Source organism: Ambystoma mexicanum, chromosome 11 (genome assembly GCF_040938575.1).
Source record: "Ambystoma mexicanum isolate Mex_15411 chromosome 11, UKY_AmexF1_1, whole genome shotgun sequence".
Classification (NCBI taxonomy): domain Eukaryota; kingdom Metazoa; phylum Chordata; class Amphibia; order Caudata; family Ambystomatidae; genus Ambystoma; species Ambystoma mexicanum.
This window is the reverse complement of record NC_090934.1, coordinates 767,521,896-767,530,131: the sequence shown is the minus strand read 5'-3', so window position 1 is coordinate 767,530,131 and position 8,236 is coordinate 767,521,896. Positions and strand designations below refer to the sequence as shown.

Below are 8,236 nucleotides of genomic sequence, written 5' to 3'. Positions count from 1 at the left end.
GCCAGCCAGCTGCAATACGTGACCAAATGGCTCTCTGATGAGGAAACTCCTGAGTCTAGGCTGGTTGGGAGGGACTGCGCCCTGTTTTATCTAAAGGAGGTTGTCTGGGTCCCTAGGTCGGACTTGCAAGGACGCCCATGTATGTTGCTGTTGGGGTGGAGAATTTGGCGCAGAATGTGCCAGTTGATTGAGAGCCCGTACCCGTGTTCCCCGCATGTGCCACTGGTCGCCCTAACTATGGGGGACAGCCAGCTCAGGAAAATTATCAGGACATATTGGGAAACGGTTGGGCTGGCCACATTAGGAGACATATGGCAGGATGGGGCCATTAGAGAATTCGTAGACCTGGGTGAAGAAACAGGGCTGCACGGGGGCCAATATGTTACATATCTAAGGCTGGTACAGATCATCCACAAGACTTGGCCGGAGACGGTGCTAGCGGAAGATCCGGACGCACTGATCGGAACGATATATGATATATCAGAGGGCGGGCATGAGATCTCTAGATTATATGAGGTGGTGATGACCCGGGTGGGGAAGGACTTGATGGATTTGAGGCTTGATTGGGAAGCGGAAGTGGGGGCACAGATGACTGATGGGATGTGGGAACGGGCCATGGGATACCATAAGAAAGTGTCCAGGAATGCTAGATTGCAGCAAATACAGCTGTACATCACGCACAGAGCATATATGACCCCGAAGAAAATAGCCAAGTTTGCGAACGCAGGTAGACAAGCATGCCCGAAATGCGATGAAGAAGACGCAGGTATGACACATATGTTCTGGTCCTGCCCAGTGATTGAAGGCTTTTGGGGGGAAGTGGCACAGAAATTAGCAGATAAGGGGGTTCTGCTACGCATTGACACGGCCTGGGCCTGCCTCCTGGGAGGGTTCCCTAGACCACGGAACACCAAACATCTTGGGAAACTGAGAGACCTGGCGTATGTACTTGCTAAGAGAAGGATAGCTATGAGTTGGAAGCAACGCCATGGGCCAAGAATAGAGATATGGTGGTGGGACCTGCAGAAGTGGGCGGAGGCTGAAACGGTGGTATGGCAGGAAGCGTGTGGTAATTGTGGGGAGGAAGAAGTGGGCAACCTGGCGGCTTGGAGAATGTTAATTACGGGACTGTTTGGCACGGAAATGGACCCTGCTGCTTCTGAGAGGGGCGACGCCCGGCCACACCAAGTGTACACAGAACTGTAAGGTTGATAAGCTCTTGGGGGGAGGGGGGGGTTTGAAGTGCAGTAACATGGCATTAATTGATGTTTACAGTTTGTAATGTATAATGCTGCAAGTTTGGTTTGTATTGTTTTATTTTGAAAATAAAAAATATTTAAAAAAAAAAAAAAACTGTGTCGTGTAGCTAAGGATTTAGCTGAGCGGTCAACCTAGTGCATTTCAAGGGCGATTTTAGCTTTTTTCAGTTCTCTTTCGGCTTTCCGAGTTCGGCTTTTTTTAGCTCCTTTTCCAATGGCGATACTTTTGTCTCTAGTATGGATGCCTGGGCTTTAGAGATCCGATTTCGTTCAGTGCTAATGCTGATGAGTGTCCCTCTCACTACCGGTTTCATGGCATCCCAGACTGTCTCTATGGCAGTGTCAGTTGTTGTGTTTTTCCCTAAAATAGTTAGTGTTTCGCCTACTTCCCGCTTCATAGTATCGTCTAGCAAGATGGAGTCCTGTAGTTTCCAATATCTCGGTGGAGGGAGAGGTGACCTACTTATGCGCAGGTCTGCTGATACCGGGGCATGGTCGGATATCATCAGAGTATGGATCTCTACTTTACCAAGACAGGGGAATAAAGTGTTTGCTACCAAAATCAGGTAAATCTTTGAAAAGCCTTTGTGTACATTAGAGTAAAAGGTGTAATCGCTAGACCCCGTGTTCGCTAGCCTCCAGGTGTCTACAGACTCCATTTCCCTGAGGAGTTTAGCTAAATATAGCGCTTGGGAGAAGTCTTTCTTGGATGGGGGAAGTGTTTTGTCCTTCAGAGGATCTGGGACCATATTGAAATCTCCACCAATGCGGAGGTATCCTTCTGTGAAAGATAGTAGGGTCGGGATTAGGCCTAGCAGAAATTTGTCTTGGGCGTTATTAGGACAGTATATTGTGGCTATGGTCATCGGTTGTTCCAGGAAAAGTCCTTTTACTAATAAATACCTGCCCTCTGGGTCTCTTTTTACTGTGGTTTTCATTAGTGGGACCTTGTAGCTCAATAATATAGCCACCCCGCTCTTTTTCTCCCCTGACGTGGTGAAGAACGACATTTTAAATCTAATGCGCTGTTCACCTACTGCAGGCAGATGGGTCTCCTGAAGAAGAACTATGTCCCCAGCCAATATATTAAGTCTGCTTTCTACGGATCTGTGCTTCCTGGGAAATTGAGGCCCTGGATGTTCCATGTGACCTTTCGGATTTTGCTTTCAGTATCCGCCCCCATGATAGTCCCTAGTGGAGTCTACTGTTAATGGCTTTGAGTTTGACCCTTCCTCTGAGTCCCGGTTTGCATTGTTACGATAGTACGCTACTGCCTTGCCCATGGATGTCATTGTAACGCTGATCCTGGATTCTTGGAGGATAGGAACATGGATCCCTCCCCTTCTCCATTTCCACCCCTCCCCCCACCCTCTCCTAATAATTCTTAGGGATGAGTCCAGCCTCACCCAACGGGGTAACCGGCTGCGTCCCATCACCGAACCTGTGGAGGCCAACAGGGCCTAAAGTGCTGTCAGTGGGATCACATAGTGGAATTTGGCTAATGGATCAGTTAGATGCAGGATTATTGTGTTGCTCCTATGCTTATTAATTATCAGGGATCTTTTGAGTTGCCCTTCCAGCTACAGCGGATCCCCGCCCACTCAGCCCTGTCTCCAGGAAATTCAGAGAGCAGGAATTTTGTTGTCCATTTCAGGGAAGGGACCCCAGGAGGTTGGTCAACTGACCTTCAGCAGGGTGTGGTCTCTCCTCTAACTCAATCTGGGTTAATGCTACGTTGCCTGTTGACTCTCGACCATGTGGTTGCGGCTTGCTTTTTAGCTGGGTTCTGGGAGGCCGCTTCTGATTATCGCTTTCTGTCCCTGGTCCCATGAATTTATCAGCTTCCTTCGGAGAGCAAATTTGCCTCCGGGATCCTTCCGAGGTGAAATTCAGGGAGGTTGGGAAGCCCCAACAGTATGGGACCTTTCGTTCTTGTAGCCACACTGTGAGGTTTCTCAGTGCTTTCCGTTTTTGCAGGGTGGAATTGGCCAGGTCTTGGTATAATAAGATGGTTGCCCCTCTGAATAGGGTCTGCGTGGATGATCTGGCTTCTCTCATTATTTCTTCTTTCACTTTATAAAAGTGAATCCTGGCTAGGACATCTGAAGGAGATGAGGATGATTGTCTTGGGACCGTTCTGTTCACTCAGTCCATTTCCAGGGGGGGGGCTGTCTGGGAGAGTCAGCATAAATCTGAATAGATCCCCTGTGAACGCCTCCAGTTCAGAGTCTGTGATTGAGGTAGGGATACCCCGGAAGCAGATATTATTTCGCCTTCAGCGGTTTTCTGCGTCCTCCTGTTTTGCCTCCAGAGCTTTGCACCTAGATTCTAGGGCTGCCATCCTGTCCAGACCTCTTTCGAATTTGAAAGCTTGATCACAAAGGTTGGTTTCGATGTCTGCTGTGCGTTTCTCCACCTCGTCCACCCTCTTGTCCAGGGTAGTAATTTTCTTCATGACCTCGTCAGTGCCTTTTTGGATTTCCTTCGTTAGGGCCGTCAACAAGTCTTTTAAGTCTGATTTTGTAGCTGATTGGGCTAGTTCCGAGGGGTTGTGTCTGTCGAGAATGATCGGGGCTCCGCTGAGAGCATAGGAGCCTTGGGTCATACTAATTCCCCAGTGGGGGCGCCTGTACCCTCAGTTGCCGAGGGGAACGTGTAACCGCTTCTTCCCCGCACTACCACTGGCAGGTGTCTTCAGGGTGTTGGCTGGGAGTGGGTTTTCCCCCCTCTACAGTTTGGGAGTGCCCAGTCTGTTTGCTGTCTCCACTTTCTGTTGGTTTCCCGCCACTCACCAGGCCTCACTGTGGGATCGTTTTCTCAGTTGGTGCCTCTCGGGCGGTATAACGCTGATCTCCTGTGGCCTTTCTGTAGGTGTCCCCAGGTTATTGGCTAAGTATGGTTTCTCCCCCTCTGCAGTGTGCGCGTCCCTATCGCCTCTTGGTGGGAGACGTTTAGCCTCAGGCCGTAAGTAGTTCCCGGGCACCCAATGGATGCGGGGTGCTGAACAGACGCAGATTACCATTTGGGCAAGTCCTGGGGATGTGCGTGTCTGCTTTGGGAGAGGCTTGAATACTGTAATTGATTATGGAGCAGATGCCAGGCTGTTGGGTGACCTGTGTAGATAGCCGGAATACCCTGGACTTGTCGTGCTGCGTAGGGTCTTAACCTCCCCCTGGGTGAGGCAAACGGGAGGGGGGACGAACCCAGCATTATGGGGGAGCAGCGCTTGCCCTGTTTGTGCACTGAACCCTCACTTTACTGGGCACCCGCACTCAACAGGCATCACCGCGAGGTTGATCTCTCAATTAGTGCTTCAGAGCAGCTGCTATGCTGATCTACCGAACACTTCTTTCCACCGCAGCCTCTCCGGTTGCAGTAGGCCGATGTCCTCTGATTTGATTTACTATTATTCCGTTCTGGGCTCGGTGGGGGACCGCTCCAGAACTCTTATGTTGGGCTCCGTCCGAATTCGCTGCTTCCTTATTCGGGGGAAGACTGTGCGGCAGACATTTGTGCAGAAGTCCGTTTCTCCCCCGCCCCAGCTGTATCGTCGGTCTGCGCTCAGTCCGGTATTGTACTGTGGGGGGGGGGCACCGTGTGCAAGCTTATGGAGTTGTGGCAGGGTCCGTCTGTATCTGTGCTGCTTGAGTCGGCTCGAAGCCACGCCCCCTGAAGGGCTAGCTTATTATGTAATGTGGTTTTCTTCCAAGGCATTGCTATGAAGTGTGTTTTTAAGCGCATGAAATGCAAAGCAAGCCCTTAATAAGTATCTATATCAACTAAACCTGGGAAGATGTGTTCAGTTGCTTAAATTGTCCACATCCCCGTTTCACCTTCATAGCTTATGTTAATATAGCATCCGATTATAAAAAAGTCTAATGACTATAGCATAGCTCTCAACCATTTCTGTCGCAAAGGTGGGTGGAAACACCCGATTTTGTTTTTGGTGGATGAGAGCCCATTGAAATGAATTGGGGTGCAGGAGGCTTGGCGGGTGAGTCAGCTCTTTACAAGGCGGGTGACACCCGCCAAAAGCGTGTGAGTTGAGAGCTATGCTATAGAGTTACTCTATATATAAAAATAGTATTTTACACCAGTTATTTGCAACTTGGCTTACTTATAGCAACGTATTCTAAAGTCACTTCCCATGATGCCCCCAAATATTAAAGACTGGTGTTGCTCCTTGCAACGTCCTTTTCTGTGAAGTCACTTCTATTGGTGCAATGCGTATACAAATTGAACAGGTCCCCGCGAGGCGAGTTTGCTGCATCTGTAATGGTCATACGGTTTTATTCTTTTTTGTTATTATGTCTGTGTTAAAATGCCATTTGCCACTAATGTTACCAAAAAGTGGATTTGGATGTGTGCGAATAATACCGTATAGAATCGCGGGCACGGCAGGCTGATTTTGATACGCTACCACGTCCAAAGTGCCATGTAAACCCATTTTGTAAAGTTGGCCACCCTACTATTCGGTAGCACTTCAGCGACACCTATAAGCCGGACTGATTCCATTGGCAAATAGTAGGGAGGTGGGCGCGGAGACGCACAACGGAATCAAAATGTTTCCTGCCCTAGACGTGCACGGTGAACCCTTCAGTTCTGTCGGCGCCCCAATTCTTGATCCCTCTATAGGTTCCAGTACGTTGGAGTACAATACTGCCACCGTCGCGAACTCCCAGTATGGAATGCGCTCTCGCAAACCCGGCTTCCCCCATATATACGTATACGTTTTCAAGTGTTTATCCCCGCGATTCACCTAACCCCATCAAACAGTTAAATCCTCATTCAAGAGCAGAAAATCTCTAACGTTCACTGAGGCGGGATTTCTAAAATCAGATTAGTACGCATGCGCGATGAATGATGCTGCCGTGCCGATCACATGACTTCTTTGCTGTGGCTGGCCCGTTTCCTGCGATGGGCCCGGGTAGCGCTATGTCATTTCCTGCCCTGATGCATGGTGGTCGGACCGAGGGATTGTTGGAAAATTCTCAGAGGTTAGGATATAAATGTGTTTTTACCCAGTGTGCCTCATGCCTCCGTGCTGTCTCCAGAGGGAGAGAGGCCGGGCGGAGGCGCAGGGCCTTAGTCGCTGCGCTGGGAGGGGCTGATTCCGCGGCGTCCGTTCCACCCCTGCTGCTTTGTGCAATTTCCACACACTGACACGCACACCAACCCGACTGAGGCAGTGATAGGCTGTATGGCCGGTCCGGCGCCCGGTTTCCGAGAAGCCGCACTCTCCATAAATTAAGACTACACGCCCGGGCTTCCGACACCTGGGCCGCCACCACCGCCCTCTCTTTATATTCTGAATAGGCCAAATCGGTTGAGGACCACCTTTTGTGTCAACAGCTTGATATTTTAGCCATACGCCTAACACCGTTTGCACATCCAAGCCTGAAGTGAATATCCGTAGCATCTTGAACCGATTGACTAAAAATATCTAACATGACCTCGTTTTAGCCGTTCTTTGGATATGTTACTGTCTTTATAACGCGGCATCATCCGAATGGCAACAGAGTAGCACTCTTGAATGTGTTAAGTCGAATATGCTTAATACACTGAACTAAAAGTAGCAGTGTATGCGTGGAGTCGTGATACACTGATTATATATTGACCTAGTGTCTCACCAGTTAACACATGACATTTCAAATTATTAATACTTTGGGAACTTTGATCGTAATTTCGCATAAGCGTTCTGTTGCCGACTAGCGATATTTTGAACAGACTTGAAGATATTGATGATCCCTTGAACCGTTACGTTGATGAGCGAATGTCCTCCGATACATCGCTAAAAATATCAGTCAATTGCTACAACACTAGATTCGGCAAGCACACTGGTCCGATTACAGATGTTTTGCAGTACCGTTTGTATAGTGCGCTGGGGATGTGTATTATGTTATTACGCTGATGGTATACCACTTGCAAATTAATCTGTTACTAATAAATCTGCATCCCGTAGTTTATCAATAAACTAGCAATGTTTGTATGACAAATCATATTGGCTTTACCCTTTACTGGTAAGACAATTTATGAATTCACCAATGTGGATGGCTTACTTCAGTGCGTATTTTAGGAAAAGAAAGCGAAGACAATGGTTTCTTCCCCCCCATTTTTTTTTTAATAAAAAAAATGCAATTTTTAAAATCATTTTTAGATTTTTGTTTGTTTTAACTATCGTTAGTTTTACCAGCCAGATATCTTCTTGTGTACGTCTGTTTATCTACAGTGTTACAATTTTACTATACCCCGGTTTGATGAAAGGCCCATATCTAAAATAATGGTGTTAAAACGAATTTAGCTATTAGAGGCATTTGTAATATTGCTACAATGTTGCTACTTTTAGAATCTATTTTTTTTTGTTCTAATACATACTTGGATCATTGTTTTGAGGCAACCCTGTTGCTTTTGTAGACAGACATTTTAAGTGTGTGTGCGTGCACGCACACAACCTGCTGAACATGTAATGTTTGGATTTTTGTAAACCACTTAAAATATTTTTGATATGTTAAACGGTCAATATTGAATGAATAGAAAGGCTCTACTATAATCGATGTGGCAAAAAGCACTAGTCGGAACACGGGATAGAGGGTATTTTTGTTATTTTCTGTCAGTATACCTTTCCTTTTTAATTCGGCATTCTTACAAAGAAATTGCAGATCTATTTTTTAGGTTGAGTTCTATACCTTGTCCATAGAGAATTGCGTTTTGCACTTGTTTTAACTTACCCGATCCTAGAGTGTTCACCAATCTATTGGCCAGATACCAAGTTTGGGTATTATTATGTGCCCTATTTTGAGCAACTTGTGGGATGGAAAAAAAAAATTCGGGCAACTATTTCACTGAAACTACTGCCACAGTTCGTCAGTTTGGAAACAGTAACTTCCCAAGGCCGTAATTGGTGTTTGGGGGAGGAAAGATGTGTATTGCTATGTAGCATACTCACAAGACACCGCTGTGTGAAGATAGAGATAAAG

General features: G+C 47.3%; 1 protein-coding gene across 4 annotated transcripts in view; it reads left to right on the top strand.

Annotated features, from left to right (window-relative positions):
* The first annotated feature begins 6,145 nt into the window (after positions 1-6,145).
* Positions 6,146-8,236, top strand: part of ZNF143 (zinc finger protein 143) — a 1,779,064-nt gene continuing 1,776,973 nt past the window's right edge. For 2 of the 4 annotated variants that reach the window (XM_069623668.1, XM_069623669.1), the window contains exon 1: positions 6,158-6,256. The gene's annotated coding sequence lies outside the window, so the exon portion shown is untranslated. Of the gene's footprint in view, positions 6,257-8,236 lie in introns of all 4 variants that reach the window. The other 2 variants (XM_069623667.1, XM_069623666.1) reach the window with 2 other exon arrangements.